Source organism: Lissotriton helveticus, chromosome 7 (assembly GCF_964261635.1).
Source record: "Lissotriton helveticus chromosome 7, aLisHel1.1, whole genome shotgun sequence".
NCBI lineage: Eukaryota > Metazoa > Chordata > Amphibia > Caudata > Salamandridae > Lissotriton > Lissotriton helveticus.
In genome coordinates this window covers 1,324,591,384-1,324,609,203 of record NC_136068.1, presented here as the reverse complement: position 1 = coordinate 1,324,609,203, position 17,820 = coordinate 1,324,591,384, and positions in this window count along the sequence as shown.

Genomic DNA, 17,820 nt, shown 5'->3' with positions numbered 1-17,820 from the left:
TTGTTCATTACGGTGTATCAAGCACACAAATCCCCCATCACTTCTACTCAAATGCCATCAATGCTTAAAATACAGATAGGCAACCTCGCAGGCACTTTATCGGTTGCGGATTCATCCTAAACACTTAAACCTACCCCTTGCATACCCAACTCCTCTTCCTTAACATTCTCAGCAATATAATTAACCTTCCTCCCTGCACTCTTGCACACCCTGCTGAAATGTCCCTTCTTCTTGCAAGCACTTCATATTTTGATTATAGATGGCCACTATTTAGAATTGGCTAAATGGCCATTTTATCCACATCTGTAGCATGACAACCTTTAGTATTACTACTAGTTCTTATTGCATCAAACTTTTTCCTTCGGTCCTGCACATCCTTCACATTGGCCCCTACTGCACTGATGGTCCATGACTTTTCATTCTCCTTCCTTACAGCCGGTTTGCATTTTTCAGAAACTGCTATACTTCTTGTAACATGCACTGCCGCTTTCAAGGACATTTCACTACATAACCATAACTTCTGCTGTATTTTCTTAGATTTATTCTTCATTAGTATTTGGTCTCCGAAGACTTGATCATTCAATGTATTCTCAAAAGTACAATTAACAGCTAACCCCCTTAAAGCTGCCACAAATTGGTCAATCGTTTCTTCTTCCTTCTGTGCCATGGAATAAAATGTAAATCTTTCCATGACCACATTCATTTTCCTTCCATGTCTCTCATGCATTTGTTTAATGTCACTTTGATACATATCTGCGTCACCATAATGTTTTAAAAGGGGAAATTCTTAAGTTTCCTCAATCCTTTGGCACCTAATCTATGCATGAGTAAGGATAACCGCCTTATAGGTGAACATCACCTTACTTCAAAACCTCTACATAAGCTTCGAACAAATCAAGCCATAACTCCCATTGTTATAGGAGGCTCTCCCGGTTCCGGTAAAAACAAGCGGTAGTGGTTGAATGCTAGCCATGGCACACCTGTGCTAATATACCGGAAAAAGGACAACAAATGATCGGAACCCAATGATTCCCCAGACTACTACCAAGAAATCCCCAACCTTAACAATACATTACAGTGTTCATGTAAAAGAAGAATAATAAGCTTCCAATTAGTGGTACTATTGAAAGAAAATACCACTAAAACATAGGTATTCAATTAAAATGTAAGAGTTACATTATTACATAAGGGATCTGCCTGTCACTGAACAATGACCAGCACAATACTTACGGTGTGCCAATCACTAACGTCAGCTTTTTTCTAAATTTGGAAACTATTTCATTAAAATGTAAGAGTGTGCCTGTCACCAGAAACAATGACCAGCACAGTGTGTGAACGATATATTAAAGAATCATATATCATATGTCATGACATATATCTTAATATTCCAAAAACAGGACAAATGCATAACAGTTAGACTCAACATACAAATATGCTTGAAACATTACACCGACGTTAGACACAATGGAACATTTGCATTTTTTACATAAAATCACATAAAGAAACATAAATACACGAAACGCTCAAGTGTCCAGATAGTCTTTGTTTCCTAGGCAGTCATTTGCTTTTTCATCCTAACATAGATGTGTCTGCTGGGAAATGAAACACTTATTCAAATTACGTCGATGTTTCGAACCCCTAAAGACAAGTGTGGTTGAATGACATCACCAAGGGGTCTTCCTCAGAACTATATATTTGTTAGTGCACAGCCTGTAGTGGAACGGTTTTTCATTGTGTGGTTTCAAAGGCAGAGATCGCGCATTCTTGCGTCCTAAAGGAATTGAGACCTTAAAAGATGGATGTATTTAGTTCCTCCACATTATGTTGAAGACGGAGCTGAATTTGTGCTTTCATATAGCAACACATCAGTCCGCCCGCTGTGTTGATGGAATGCGCCAGGGGTAGACTGATTCGTTCAGTGCTCTCCTGAAACCAACACTGCACCAATGCTCTAGGTGCCTTGGTTTTGAGTATCTGATGATGCCAGGTGTGGCTATATGGAAGCTCGAATTCTGCTCGGTATTCAACGTAATGTGGATGAACATCCATCTTTTAAGGCCTCAATTCGTTTAGTGTCGCTGTGATTATTTTATTCTATTGTATTTTTTGATGCTTTTCAATGTAACATTGATTGTGACTCCTAAGCAGTGCGCCTTTACCAGGCCGGGTCACCCCCTCGCCTCCCACGCCTGCCGCTGCCTGACTACTGCCTGCTGCTAGGACGACCCAGCCGCCGCTGGGCCGCCCGGATCTCCCCCTGCCTCCCACGCTTGACCAGGGACAGACCCGCCGCCGCCGCCGGACGCCCAGAGGTTCCCGCCGCTGCCCCCCTGCGGCCCCGCCCACCACCAGCCTATTGGCCGCCCCGCTCCCGCCACCCAGCTGACCCGCCCACCCGGCTCCTACTTAAGGGGTCCTGCAGGGTCAGCCAGGGAGTGACCACTGCGCCTTTACCAGGCCGGGTCACCCCCTCGCCTCCCACGCCTGCCGCTGCCTGACTACTGCCTGCTGCTAGGACGACCCAGCCGCTGCTGGGCCGCCCGGATCTCCCCCTGCCTCCCACGCTTGACCAGGGACAGACCCGCCGCCGCCGCCGGACGCCCAGAGGTTCCCGCCGCTGCCCCCCTGCGGCCCCGCCCACCACCAGCCTATTGGCCGCCCCGCTCTGTAGAAACTAAATGGGGGGCACTACCAACCAGAATATAAGATCCTTAAGTATTGCCCGGCGGTGTCGCCTCTTGAACCCACAAAGAAGTTAAACTAATGAAGAGGCAGGCGCTGGAGACTGGAAGGCAGGAAACAAGGTTTTTATTCTCTCCGGAGGAGAACACAACGAAACGGACAGAAGGTATCGTTCTGAGGTGCTCTAACTGCATCCCTGAGGCCTGGCCTCTTATACACACGTTTATCTGTTTATTGCATGTAACACATTCTCGTCGATACTTTGAAGTACGGAAAGACATCCTCAGAATCCCCCCCTTCCCAGCCCGTTCCCACGCAAGGTTACAGTGGAAGTCCCCGCCCCGTTCACAACAGGTGATGATCATCGCGCAGCTGGATATTCCGCCGATTCACGGAGTGTGTGGGGTTCGATCGGATCTCGTGGGATGGGGGGGGCTTTGATCATCTCGGGGGTCCTTTGAGGAGGGAAGCTTTCTATTGTACGGGGAGGGGCAAGGGATTGGTATCGGCAGAGCTGGGTGCCGGCCTGGGAACGGGGAAGACAAACGGGCACACAGGAAAAAGGGGTTTGCATCAAAGGGCCGGAGATCATGAGAGGGAAGCAGGGAGGTGTCGCGCTGGGAACAGGATGAGGGCCTGGGGCAGAGCAGCGCCGAAGAGGGGTTTATGACTCAAGGCAGGTGCAAGCAGGGGGTTGCCAGCGAAGCCAGGAGGGAGAGAGAGGCGCGCTGGCTCTCGGCGAGAGCAAGGAAGCCATGGTGCCCAAAATGGCGGCTGTTTTACGCGCACAAAAGGTTTAAGGAGAGCAAGAGGGCGCCGATAATGTTGACGGTCTCAGTCCAACTTTCAACAGTCCCCCCTTTTCAACATATCTAGCCACCTTGCTTTACTCAATGTCAATTTTCATCAAATTCCTAACTTCGGTATCATACAATGCTCTCATATGTTCGCTTCCAATGTCCACAGTTTTGGGAAAAATACAACTCGCACATAAAGAACACATAGGTGGCAAACATTGAATTCCTAAGCATAGGCCACATATTATAACTACGGGAATCAGGATGATGGTGAGCAGTCTCCAGCCCCAGCTTTTGACGGTGTCCCAGAACCAACCACCAAGCGACCATTCTTCTTGCTCTTGGTGAACTTCCGAAGAGAGTCTGTGAAGATGTTCGATGGCTTTGTACACTGAGGGTGAGTTGTCCGGTATGTATGTACAACAGCTGGACCCAATAATGCGGCATGCTCCTCCACGGTCCGCCAGAACCACATCTAGAACGAGGCGGTTCTGCAGAGCCACCAAACGGACCGCTTGGAGCTCGGCAGTGTTGTTGGCAAAGATGCCCGCTGTGATGTTCATGGTTGTCTCGACTGCCTGGGTCAAATGTCGGATGGCACGGCTGTTTGCCATCGGGCCCCAGAGGGGGACGAGTCCTTTCATAGCATCGAGGAACTGCGCCCCTGTTGAGTCGGCTTGTTCAATGTCTTTAGCTCGTTTTTGCCGGTGGTGATTCGCTGGGGCTACATAAGTCGGGGGAAGGACGAAGGAGATGTAGCAAGTGCCCCCCCAGCCTTTGGGGAGCCAGGTGTAGGCCTTCGTGCCGCAGATGAAATACATGTTTGGGGATGACACAAAGGAAGGTGGATCCGTGGAGTCTAAAGTTCTGGTAAAGCGGCAAGCGCTGCGACCCACCAGCTGTGTCCCAAGTCCTTCTACACACATGTGGCCTGTGACGTTGATGACCGTCAGGGCCACAGTCAGAGTGGCAGCCGTTCGTTTCCGCAGATAGGAGAAGGTGGGTCTGGTTGGATTGTTGAACACCTGCATTTCGATTCGTTCTTTAGCCGGAATGTCCATTTGGTTCGAGTCGCTGGGGGTCAGCGGGCAGAAGTGTGTCTTTGTCTTGTTTCGCCCGGCCCCGTGAGAAGAATGTGCTGCAGTTCTGCTGGAGGTGGCATTGCCCGTATAGCTTTCTTGCAGGAGGATCAGCCAAGCAAGGCAGGAGCCGTGGACAGAGAAGGGTGAAGGGATGAATGGTATTGAATGTCCAGTGGCATGGGGTAGCAACCCACAGATCCAGCAGTTGGTGGTATTGGTGGCAAGATTGTGCTGGTGAAGTAGCTGCACGAAAGAGTTGTTCCAAAACTCCTTTCGTCTCTCTCTTAGTTGAGGAGAGAGCGAAATTAGATAATGTTCCTTCATGGTGGTAGGCTGAGCAGTGGTTAGGAATGTTTCGTGAGCAGGTGCATGTTCTTCCATAATCCAGAGCGTAGTCATGAGGAGAAAACAGAGGAGGATTACGATGAAGAGTGCAATTGTCTTTGAGCTATGGAGTCTGTCTATTCTCGGATTTCTGTAGTGGGTATTTCCTGCTGTCTCCGTCGGCTTCTTATTTGGCGCTTCCATCATCTTCTTATCTGGCGCTTCCATCATCTTCGTCTTCAAGGTGCTCGGTAGTGGGCAGGACCACAGACTTAGTTTTAGCTTCTCTCCAGGTAACCCTTGGTAGTTTGGGTCACCGTTCTGAGATCCCTTAACCTAGTCCGTGGCCTACTTAGCCGAAGCTCCCTCCTTTCGACGCAGGAAATACCCTTCTCGAGACGGCACAGTGGGGTCAGGATGTTTTGAAAGTTCAAGTGTCTCAGTATCAGGGTAGCAGTTCAACGATGGTCGGTCCTGGTTCAGGAGCTCTTCTTGGGTGTTGACGGTGTCTGTCGTGGCCAGGGTTGGAGAGACCTTTTTGCAGTGGTGAGCGTGCAGCCAGTGTTTCTTCCCCTCCACTCGAAGTGCGGTCCGAGTGGTGATCAGCACTTGCCAGGGGCCCGTCCACCGGGGTTCCAAACTCTTTGATCGCTGAAAATTTCGGATCAGCACGAAGTCCCCCGGCTGGATGGCGTGACCCGGACCCCTGGAAGCATCGGGGATGGCCTGCTGCACCTGCTGATGAAGGACAGACAAAGTTTCAGTCAATTTGTACAGATAATCAGACATTAGGACATCCGGAACGTCATGAATGGAAGTTGGTTTCGGGGCAGACCAGACGCTCATGGGTCGACCGAAAACAACTTCATAAGGGGTTAAGTGATGTCGGGTGGGGGTAGAGCGCATCGATAGCAATGCCAATGGGAGGGCGTCCGGCCATTTCAGGCCCGTCGTAGCCACTATTTTGGCCAGTTTAAGCTTTAGTGTGGCATTGTGTCGTTCGACAAGCCCAGCAGATTGAGGGTGGAAGACTGCGTGGAATTTCTGTTTGATACCCAGCCCATTTAAGATGAGCTGGATAACTTGGGCTACAAAGTGGGGGCCATTATCACTCCATAAAACACGACAGAGGCCATAACGGGGGAAAAACTCCTTTAACAGAACCTTTGCAGTGGCCATAGCGGTGTTGTCACGGGTTGGATATGCTTCCACCCACTTGCTAAATGCGCACACCACGACGAGTACATATTTCAGACCTTGGCATCTGTCTAGCTGGATGTAGTCCATCTGCAGGACTTCAAATGGGTGGTTTGGGACCCCAAATCCCCCCCGGGGTACTACAGTTCCTTTCCCGGGGTTGTGTTGTAGGCATATTAAGCATTGTTGGACCAGGCGTTTGGCGGAATCTGGGATCTTGTCATTGTGCCAAACCCTGGAGACAAGTTCGATCATGGGGGCTGATCCTATGTGGGCAGGGGAGTGTGCCATGGTTAATATGGGAATCAAGTACGAATCAGGTAGCAACCATCTGTTCGTGTCTTTTGTCCGCCAGCAGCCTTCATCGTCTTTCAATCCCACCCGTGTCCATTCAGTCAATTCGTGTTGTGTGCTAGCCGTTTGTATGTCTCTAATTGTGTCCTTGGCGTCAGTCCAGTTTTCTGCTTGTGACCTGGTCACGTACATATGTGTTGTCGTTCTATTTTCAGCTGTCGTTCGGGCGGTGATGTCGGCTAGTGCATTTCCCTGTCCAATAATGTCTGTCACTTTCTTGTGTGCCTGGCATTTGATAACGGCAAGTTTGTTGGGGAGGAGGACAGCTTCGATTAAGGCGGAGACTAAATCCCCGTGCAAAATGGGTGTGCCGTGTGAGGTCAAGTATCCTCTCTCCCTCCAGAGGAGCCCAAAATGGTGAACCACCCCGAAGGCATACTGGCTGTCAGTGTAAATGTTCGCTGTGGTTCCTGTTGCCAGGATGCAGGCTCGCGTCAAAGCAATCAGTTCCGCTGCCTGGGCAGATCGCTGGGCGATGCGGGCTGTTTCTACTACAGTTCGAGCCGTGGTGACTGCATAGGCAGCGGAAGTGGTACCATCGGGGAGTTTGATGCAAGAACCGTCCACCCACAGCTCCCCGTCGGGGTCAGGGAAAGCCGTGTCTCTGAGATCGACCCTACTCCTGGTCTGTTCGTCCGTAAGAGTCACGCAGTCGTGTACGGGGTGCACATTGGGATCGTTCTCTGGCAAGGGTAACAGAGTTGCTGGGTTCAATGTGGTGCATCTTTTCAGGGTGATATGGGGGGCAAGCAAGGTCAGTTCGTATCCAGTCAGTCGTGCACTCGTCAGATGTTGCGTCTTGGTTTGGTTCAGGAGGGTGTCGACTGCATGGGGTACCAGTACAGTGAGGGAATTCGAGAGTACAATCCCCTCACTCTGTCGGATAGAGACTGCAGCAGCAGCTACAGCTCGAAGGCAGGCAGGTAAGGCTCTGGCGACAGGGTCAAGAGTGGCAGAGAAGTAAGCGCACGGTCGTTGCTTAGGGCCGATGGCCTGGGTCAGGACAGATAAAGCGCACCCCTCCCTTTCGTGAGTGTAAAGGGAGAAGGGCTTTCTGTAATCAGGGGTACCCAGGACAGGGGCTGAGCAAAGGGCATCTCGCAGTTCTGTGAAGGAAGTTTGACACTCAGGAGTCCAAGGGAGTGGGAAAGGGACGTCTTTGTTTAGCAGAGAAAGCAGTGGTTTTACAACGAGGCTGAAGTTTGGTAACCATTGTCGGCAGAAGGAGGTGAGGCCTAATAGGGAGCGAACCTGCTTCTGGGTTTTAGGGACAGGGGTATCTAGAATGGTTTGGATTCGATCAGGGGTGAGTTTTCTTCCATCTTTGGACAAAAGGTGGCCTAGGTAAGTGACCTGGGGTAGGCAGAATTGCAACTTCTTCTTGGAGACCTTGTGGCCATTTTCCGCAAGGAAGTGCAAGAGTTGAATGGTGGCGGTAACCGCTAGAGGGGTGGTGTCGGCTGCCAAAAGGATGTCATCGACATATTGTACCAACACCACCCCGTCGGGTAACTGGACTTGGTCTAGTTGTCTTTTGAGGGCCTGGCTGTAGATGCTAGGGCTTTCCGTGTAGCCTTGAGGAGCTCGGCAAAACCTATATGAGCGGGCTTTTAGAGTAAAGCCGAAGAGATATCGGCTGTCCGGGTGGATGGGGATGGAGAAGAATGCGTTCTTGAGGTCGATGACGGAAAAGGTGGTGGCAGTGGATGGAATCAAGGTCAGGATGGTGGTGATGTCTGAGACCACAGGGTACTGGGGTACCACCACTTTGTTGATCTCTCGGAGGTCGATGATGAAACGGTATGCTTTCTCATCTCCCTCTCCCTGCTTCTTGATAATGGGCAAGATAGGGCTGTTGCAAACGTTGCTAACCACTTCCTCTACCACTCCTGCGTCTATCAGTGACTGGATAATCATTACCAATGCCTTCTCGCCCTCTGGCGATATCCGATATTGTGGGAGTTTTGGGAGTGTTGCGTCTGGTCGGACAGTAATGTGCACTGGGTCAATTAACATACGCCCTACGTCCGAATCCGCTTTGGCCCACAGATACGGAGGTAGAGTGTCAAGCAGGGACGCGTCAACGTCGGTGATGGAAAACATGTGTCGGGGGGAACAATGTCTAAGCAGAACGGGGTTGTCGTAAAGAAACACTCGAACTCCATCTTGAGAACACCTAATCGTCGCTCGGAAGTGTTTCAGTAAGTCAAGTCCCATAATGGCGTCAGGGCTATTGGAGGAAAGCAAGAACGTGGTGTCGGTGGTGTTGTTTTCTACGTCAAAGAGAATCGGGGCAGACAAAGGGTTGGTGGAGGGCGTTCCATCGAAACCTGTCGATGTTATGAGTGAGCCAGACAAGGGTGCCCTTGGAATCAGTCGTTTAGATAACGCACTACGTGTTGCGCCAGTGTCTACCAGAAATGGAGACTTGGTACCCAGGACCTTAGCAGTGACATAAGGGCCCTGCTGGTCAACATAGAGCTCGACTGGATCCCTCCCTCGCCCTTGGCTGTCCTATGCGAAGGTGTGAGTGTCGTCATAGTCAGATTGTTGATATTGGTTCTGCCTGGGTCGATCGAACGTATTTGGTCTGCTTGATCTGTCATTAGTCGCGTCATTTGGGGGCCCTCGTTGTTGTCCCCTGGGTCTCGGTCCGTTTGTTACATCCCTGGGGTCTTTGCTTCTGATCATTTCCAGAAGAACTGGGCACTGGGATTTCCAATGGCCAGTCCCTTTGCAGAAAGCGCACTGGTCTTCTCTAAGGTCTGTGCGTCCACTGTAGGAAGTCAGAGTGCGGTCCTGGGGAAATGTAGTCTTAGGGACGTTTGTCTGGTAGTTTCCTCGGTATTGGTCTCGTCCTATAGTCACCCCCTGCAGTTTGGCAATCATCACCCTCTCTTTTAAGTCCTTCTTCTTTTTCTCTGTCGCCCTATCGTTTTCATTTTTCTGATGCTCATAATATTGGGCCATTTGGAGAATCGCTGTAGGTTTGGAGGCTGCCCAACTACTCTCGCTGGCCTGTAGTTTCTGGGAGATTTCCGATGATAGGCCCTTAACATAATTCTGGACAAACAGATGGTGTCCGGTTGCAGTGGTCATGTCCTGGCCGCTGTAATCGGAGAACACCGTTTCAAACCGGGAGAAGTTTTCCGATACATCCTCCTGGGGTTTTTGGCGACAGGCTGTTACTATCGACCAGTCCACTTTCTTTTCTGGGATTAGGGTTTTTAATTTCTCTACGATTTTATCTGGGAGGTCTAGAATGGATTTCAACGGCTTTTGTCCTGGTCCCCGTTGTTTGTCCAGGTCATCGAGTTGTGACCAGGTATGTCCAAACAGCTCAAGGTGGTCGACTTTCCGGATTTGCTTCCACACATCAGCTGGTAGACATAACCCGAAGAACAAGTCGATGTCAGCCAGGGTCATGATCGTTGAACCCAGGGCTGTACCCAATTCAGTATAGAAGGCAGTGGGGTTTTTACGTAGGTCGGGTAGAGATTTCCGGAATGTCAGTATCTCTTGCCGGTCCCACGGCTGGTAGACCCAGTTGTACACTACCCTTCCCTTCGCATCTTGGTTGTTTGCATCATCGTGAGTCCCTGTACCCCTAGGAGGAACCCAGTAAGGGGCAGCCTCACGTATTGGCATCATGGTGTTAGATTGCTCGGTTGGTGGTTCGGTCACTACAGAGGCTGCGGATTTTGCTCCCGGCTTTCGTTCAGTGAGGTGGCGGAAAACCTCAAGCGTACGCGTAAGGAGGTCCGACACATCACACTCGCCCTCATCCCCGATATCGACCTTCCGGTACAGAGTCCTTAGGCTCTCGGGACCTTTGTCTCGATATCGGTCCTCGTATGCATTCAAGACATGATAACACAGTCGTACGGTAAAATGTCGTCTGTGACTCCCTGTATACGAGCTGAACATATCTGTGATGTACTCTTCATCATCCTTCCTTTCTACCAGTGTCCTTGCTATTTTGTCGATCCCCGCTCGCTCATCTTTGTCTAGTCTGTTTGTTCTTGCAGGGCCAGCCCCTCGAGTCTCATGGTCGTCTAACGTTGTTGTTGATGCGGGTTTTAATACAAGGGGTTCGGCTGGCACAGAGGCCATTGGGGCCGACGCTGTGGCGGTACCTTCGTTTGTACCTGGGGGTGGCGCGTGCTGCGCCACGGGTTGAGAAGGGGCATATGGAGGGGGCATGTAGATGATAGGAGGACCTAACAGCAGGTCCTCATTGGCTTGTCGTTTCGAGGGTAAATCAGGGTAGAGCATGGAGGGGGTTCTAACCGGACACTGGCTTGGTGTTTCCATTTCTAGTTTCTGTTTAGCTTTCTCTCTTTCCTTTATCTCTTTTTCTAGTTTCTGAGCAGCTAGGTGGGCTGCTTTTCGCAGCTCTTTTTCCAACCTACTCTCAGTTTTCTTTTTACGTTGTTCAGTTTCTTTTCGCCACATGCCGAAGCTGTCAAGCATAGTAGGTGTTGTCTTGTTTTTACCCAGGGCAGTTTCTAGCGTTTTTATTTTATCATCATCGAAGGATCCTATCAGGGGCCATTGACTTTCTTGACCCTTTTTTGTATATTTATGCCATAGTTTACTATAGGCTATAGCGGTCAATCCATGCTTCATGAACATGTCCTTATTAGGGGTGCCTTCCAGTGGGGCTGGATGGTCCATCTCTAATAAGCGGTCCGGGCTAAACAGGCTACTAATCAGTGGGGAGAAGACAGACATGACGGCTCGTAACGAGGGACTAAAAAGTCAGCACTGCCTATCTTATCACTAGGTGCAAAGACGGGACAGAATATTTCTATTCTACGTTGTTTGCAGGCAGTGAATACCTCATGGATCAAAATAACAAAAGACCAATAAATAACAATGGGGAGAATGAGTAGGTCCGCAAAAATTTGCGTTACCTACCCTTTTCACTATCTGCAAAAAGGGTGGTCTCTTCCCTGTTTGCAGACAGGGAATCTCCAGGAAACAATAGTTTTGCGAACAACAGTTCAGTTTCAAGTGATTATTGAGTGGGGGAGAAAAAATAAGCACGGCTGCTGCCCTACCTATCCTCCACTGCTTGCAAAGAGAGAGCCCGTTGTTTCTCCGTTTGCAGACAGTGAATCTCCAAATAAATAAAAAGAGCAATACTAGTATTTTTAAACAAACAAGCAATCAAGCAAATATTTCGCGACTTGTCGTGGTTACACGACCTTACCCGGACCGCATGGACAGTTTCCTGTCTTCCGAATCCAGCGCCCGATCGTCCTCTCTTCTTCGTTATCCTCGCGGCACTCCTGATGGTTCCCAGTCAGGACCGTAGATCACTCGAGAGAGGTCTGTTCGGAATCAGTGAAGTTCGGATGATCGGCTGTCAGACGAGGGTCTATCGGACAGACGCGTTCCCGATCGTTGCAGTCGTTCACTTTGTCGTCAGGACCTCTCCCACTGGATCCATGGGTCGCTGATGGGCCCCACGCTTGGGACGCCAATTGTAGAAACTAAATGGGGGGCACTACCAACCAGAATATAAGATCCTTAAGTATTGCCCGGCGGTGTCGCCTCTTGAACCCACAAAGAAGTTAAACTAATGAAGAGGCAGGCGCTGGAGACTGGAAGGCAGGAAACAAGGTTTTTATTCTCTCCGGAGGAGAACACAACGAAACGGACAGAAGGTATCGTTCTGAGGTGCTCTAACTGCATCCCTGAGGCCTGGCCTCTTATACACACGTTTATCTGTTTATTGCATGTAACACATTCTCGTCGATACTTTGAAGTACGGAAAGACATCCTCAGAATCCCCCCCTTCCCAGCCCGTTCCCACGCAAGGTTACAGTGGAAGTCCCCGCCCCGTTCACAACAGGTGATGATCATCGCGCAGCTGGATATTCCGCCGATTCACGGAGTGTGTGGGGTTCGATCGGATCTCGTGGGATGGGGGGGGCTTTGATCATCTCGGGGGTCCTTTGAGGAGGGAAGCTTTCTATTGTACGGGGAGGGGCAAGGGATTGGTATCGGCAGAGCTGGGTGCCGGCCTGGGAACGGGGAAGACAAACGGGCACACAGGAAAAAGGGGTTTGCATCAAAGGGCCGGAGATCATGAGAGGGAAGCAGGGAGGTGTCGCGCTGGGAACAGGATGAGGGCCTGGGGCAGAGCAGCGCCGAAGAGGGGTTTATGACTCAAGGCAGGTGCAAGCAGGGGGTTGCCAGCGAAGCCAGGAGGGAGAGAGAGGCGCGCTGGCTCTCGGCGAGAGCAAGGAAGCCATGGTGCCCAAAATGGCGGCTGTTTTACGCGCACAAAAGGTTTAAGGAGAGCAAGAGGGCGCCGATAATGTTGACGGTCTCAGTCCAACTTTCAACAGCTCCCGCCACCCAGCTGACCCGGCTCCTACTTATGACGCCCCCAGAGCGACCGCGCAGCGGACGCGCGCAGCGGGAGCACCGATTGAGCGCCGAAGGTGCGCCAAAGGTAAGCCCGTCTACGCCCGTCCGCGCCTGGACCGCGCCCAGCGCCGGGACCCCTGGCCCCCGCAGACCCCAGCCCACCCGCCGGACGTACGACGCCGCCACCCTCAACGCACTCAACGCCGGCCGAACTCCTGGATGCTACCGAGCCACCCCGAGACGCACCCACGGACCCTTCATCTGCCAGTCCTGCAAGTTCTCCTGCATCCGGACCTGCACTGCACCAGCGCCCACCAAGCAGAACACCAGCAGCAACCACCTGAAGTGCATCCTGCTCAACACCCGCTCCGTCCACAGACACGCCGTCGAGCTCTGGAACCTGCTCGACACCACAGACCCAGACGTCGCCTTCCTCACGGAAACCTGGATGAACGCCTCCTCAGCGCCCGACATCGCCATCGCCATCCCGGACGGCTACAAGATCATCCGGAGAGACCGCGTCAACCAGACAGGAGGAGGCATCGCCATCATCCACAGGAACACCATCCGCATCACGACCAACACCGACGACACCATCGCACCCGCCGAACACCTGCACTTCCAGATCCACGTCAACCCCAAGACCACCCTCAGAGGCACCCTCATCTACAGACCCCCGGGACCACGAACACAATTCAGCGAGGACATCGCCGACTTCATCAGCCCGCTCGCCCTCCCCTCAGCCGACTACATCCTCCTCGGGGACCTCAACTTCCACCTGGAGAACAACGACGACCGCAACACCACCACCCTGCTGGAAAACCTCGCAAACCTGGGACTCAAGCAGCTGGTGACCACCCCCACCCACTACGCCGGACACACTCTCGACCCCGTCTTCTCCTCCAGCAAGGACATCGCCTTCAGCCACACCACGGGACTCCAATGGACGGACCACAGCTGCGTCCACTTCAGCTTCAGAAGGACCACGCTCCACCATCACCAGCAACAGGCTCCCCGCAGAAGCTGGAACAAGATCACGGCAGACCAGCTCACTACGTCCTTGAGCAAGAACCCTCCCACCAGCACAACGAACCCCAGTCAAGCAGCCACCAACCTCACAAAATGGATCAGCGACTGCGCAGACGAACTCGCCCCGCTGAAGACCCCGCCGAGCAGACCCGGCAGCAAGAAAGCCCCATGGTTTAACGACGAACTCAAGAGCTCCAAGAAGAACTGCAGAGCCCTCGAGAAAACCTGGCGCACAGACCCAACACCAGACAACATGACTGCCCTCAAGCTCGCCACCCGAAAACACCACCAGCTGATCCGCGCCACCAAGAAAACCGCATTCAAGGAACGACTGGACAACAACGCACACAACAGCAAGGAACTCTTCAACATCGTGAAAGAGCTCTCCAACCCCAACGCTGGAAACAACGACATCACCCCTTCGCAAGACCTCTGCAACTCCCTCGCCTCCTACTTCCACAACAAGATCGCGGACATACACAACAGCTTCAGCACTCAACCAACGCACGCCACGACCGAACCACCGCCCCCCACCACCACCCTCCGCGCCTGGACCCCGATCAGCACCGAAGACACCATCCGCACGATGAACTCCATCCACTCCGGATCTCCGACAGACCCCTGCCCTCACCACGTCTTCAACAAGGCCGACGCTGTCATCGCACCCCACCTGCGGGACATCATCAACACCTCCTTCGACATCGCCACCTTCCCGGAGAGCTGGAAGCACGCCGAACTCAGCGCTCTACTCAAGAAACCATCAGCAGACCCCACCGACCTCAAGAACTACCGCCCCATCTCGCTGCTCCCGTTTCCGGCCAAAGTCATCGAGAAGACCGTCAACAAGCAACTGGCCGCCTTCCTCGAGACGAACGGATCCCTCGACCTCTCGCAGTCTGGCTTCCGGGCCAACCACAGCACCGAGACCGCCCTGATCGCAGCCACAGACGACATCCGAGCCCTGCTCGACAACGGAGAAACAGCGGCCCTCATCCTCCTGGACCTCTCCGCGGCCTTCGACACTGTCTGCCACCGCACCCTAGTGCAGCGCCTCAGCAACATCGGAATCCAGGAGAAGGCACTGGAGTGGATCACCTCCTTCCTCACCGGAAGGACACAGAGAGTCCGCCTCCCCCCGTTCAGATCCGAGGCCACCGAAGTCATCTGCGGCGTTCCTCAAGGCTCCTCGCTCAGCCCAACTCTCTTCAACGTCTACATGAGCCCCCTCGCAGCCATCGCACGCCAGCACAACCTGAACATCATCTCCTACGCCGACGACACCCAGCTGATCCTCTCCCTCACTAACGACCCCGCCACCGCCAGAGCCAACCTGCACGAAGGGATGACAGAAGTAGCCAAATGGATGTCGAACAGCCGCCTGAAACTGAACTCAGACAAGACGGAAGTCCTCATCCTGGGATCCTCACCCTCCGCCTGGGACGACTCCTGGTGGCCCCCCGCCCTGGGCAGCGCACCCAAACCAACTGACCACGCACGCAACCTGGGCTTCATCCTGGACTCCTCCCTCTCCATGACCAGACAAGTCAACGCCGTCTCCTCGTCGTGCTTCCACATCCTGCGAATGCTACGCAAGATCTTCCGATGGATCCCCACCGAGACCAGGAAGACGGTCACCCAGGCCCTCGTTACCAGCCGTCTGGACTACGGCAACTCCCTCTACGCTGGAACCACCGCCAAACTCCAGAAGAGACTCCAGCGGATCCAGAACACCTCAGCACGACTCATCCTGGACATCCCCCGCCGAAGCCACATCTCCGGACACCTGAGAGACCTGCACTGGCTCCCGGTCAACAAGAGAATCACCTTCCGGCTCCTCACCCACGCACACAAAGCCCTACACAACCAAGGACCAGGATACCTCAACAGCCGCCTCAACTTCTACGCTCCCACGCGCCAGCTTCGATCGACCAGCCACGCCCTCGCCGCCGTCCCCCGCATCCGAAGAGCCACCACAGGAGGAAGGTCCTTCTCCTACCTGGCCGCCAAGACTTGGAACTCCCTTCCGACCCACCTCCGCCTGACCCAGGACCACCTCGCCTTCAGGAAGCAGCTCAAGACCTGGCTATTCGAGCAGTAGCGGACCCCCCCCCCCCCAGCGCCTTGAGACCCTCCGGGTGAGTAGTGCGCTATACAAATGCTCTGATTGATTGATTGATTGATTGATTGATTGATATACAATTAGTAGCTAATTGCCTGGCAGAACCGCGGTCTATATACTGTCATTCAATGAATGGCTTCTTACAGGCAGTCGCAGTGGGGGTAGGTAAAGCAGCCCTCTCCATTGGGTTCTTCAGAAAGAAGACACAGTCGGGCTGGATAGGAACTCAGTCCCACTCTCTGAACTGAATTCGGTCAAAGGAAGGTGCAGTCTGGAAAGGAAATACAGCTATTTGGCTTGTTTTCTGCTCAAGGCAGGCACAGACCAGAACGGGAATCCGGCTCATTCCCTTGTGTTCTGCTTTTCAAGGTGAACGCACGCAGAAAGATAATAACATTGCCAACCCCAGAAGAGAAGGGCAAACTGATCCTAATTGCATTTCACAGAAGGGACTCTGGGGGCTCTCGGATACTGAAAGAGGCTGAGGCGAAGAGATCTGAAGCCATCACATGGTTCGGGCCCTGTATCCTGTCTGAATGAATGTGAGTAGTAGTCGAGCAAATGCACACAGAGAGGCCCAGTTTCAAAGAGCAGGGTCACGGTGCAGTAGACCAGCCACTGGCTGGCCGCTGTTTTATATTACAAGTCAGATCACACTGCACGTCTAGGAGCAGCGGTGTGTCGATTATTGTAGAGTCCGTGGAGAACATTTTAAATAATAACTTGGTTATGTATACTGTTAAATTCCACACTTCGGCCGTTTCTAAATTATTCTGTTTATCCAAATCAGAAGGATTGAAGTCTGAGTCTGACCTGCCAGGACTCAAACTCATGACCCCTAGAATTTATTGGTGTTAAGTTGGTAAATAAAGTCACTTTTCGACATACAAGTAGCGCACTCTAAGCCGAAGTACTCTAACCAATACACAGTGGGCAGTTGTATATGGATAAATATATACACTTTTAGAATGTATTGTCGTTTCAGCGCTAATTAAAAAATGGTGCATCGTGCATAATATACTGCACACAGGGAACAACACACCAACCCTGCACCATTTTACTGACAATACACAATTATTAAATCCGGCAAATCGTATGTAAGCCTCTGATGCACCAAAGAGCACTCGGTTTAGAAATACTTTGGGCTGGATTCACAGAAAGTCGTAAATTATGTTCTGGGATCTGTCCCCGTGTGCCTGAATAATTCATGGATATTGGGTTGTTCGAAGACATTTACAGCAGGCACGTGATTTAATTATAACTCTCGTAATCTGCATACATAATTGCATGGAATGCACCTAGAACATCTACGGATGAGTTTCTTTCCTACGATATACGATGTACAGCTTTGTCCTACGGTCTGGTTACCTGGTGTGGGGGGGAGGCCGGTATATTAAACTCTCTGCAAAATAAAATCTACAAAGTAGTTTTCAATTTACCGAAGAGTGCCTCTTGAATTTGGCCTTCAGAATCAAATCTTCAGGTCCAAATCAAGGTTTGTCAAATTTTGCCACAAACCCCGTGCTGCCGATTTACACACATTAAATAATCTCTGTTGGCAAGAAATCAATACTGACTCTACCCAGTGCTGGGCCATCCATCTTCAAAGCTGCCTTTTGGATCTTGGATTGCTTGAAGCATGGAACAAAAAAATTGACCAGGCTAGTTTTTGCAAAATTGCCAACTTAAATACAAGACAGAAGTCATTATTGGAAGACAAACAAACTTTGGCCCTTCGACGCCACGCCTGGACCGTTATTTCTTCCTATTCACTCCAACAGCCACAGGCTTACTTGGCAACACACTTTAGCCAACACTTAAAAAAGGCTCTCATCGACCTCCGTATGGGCCTTCA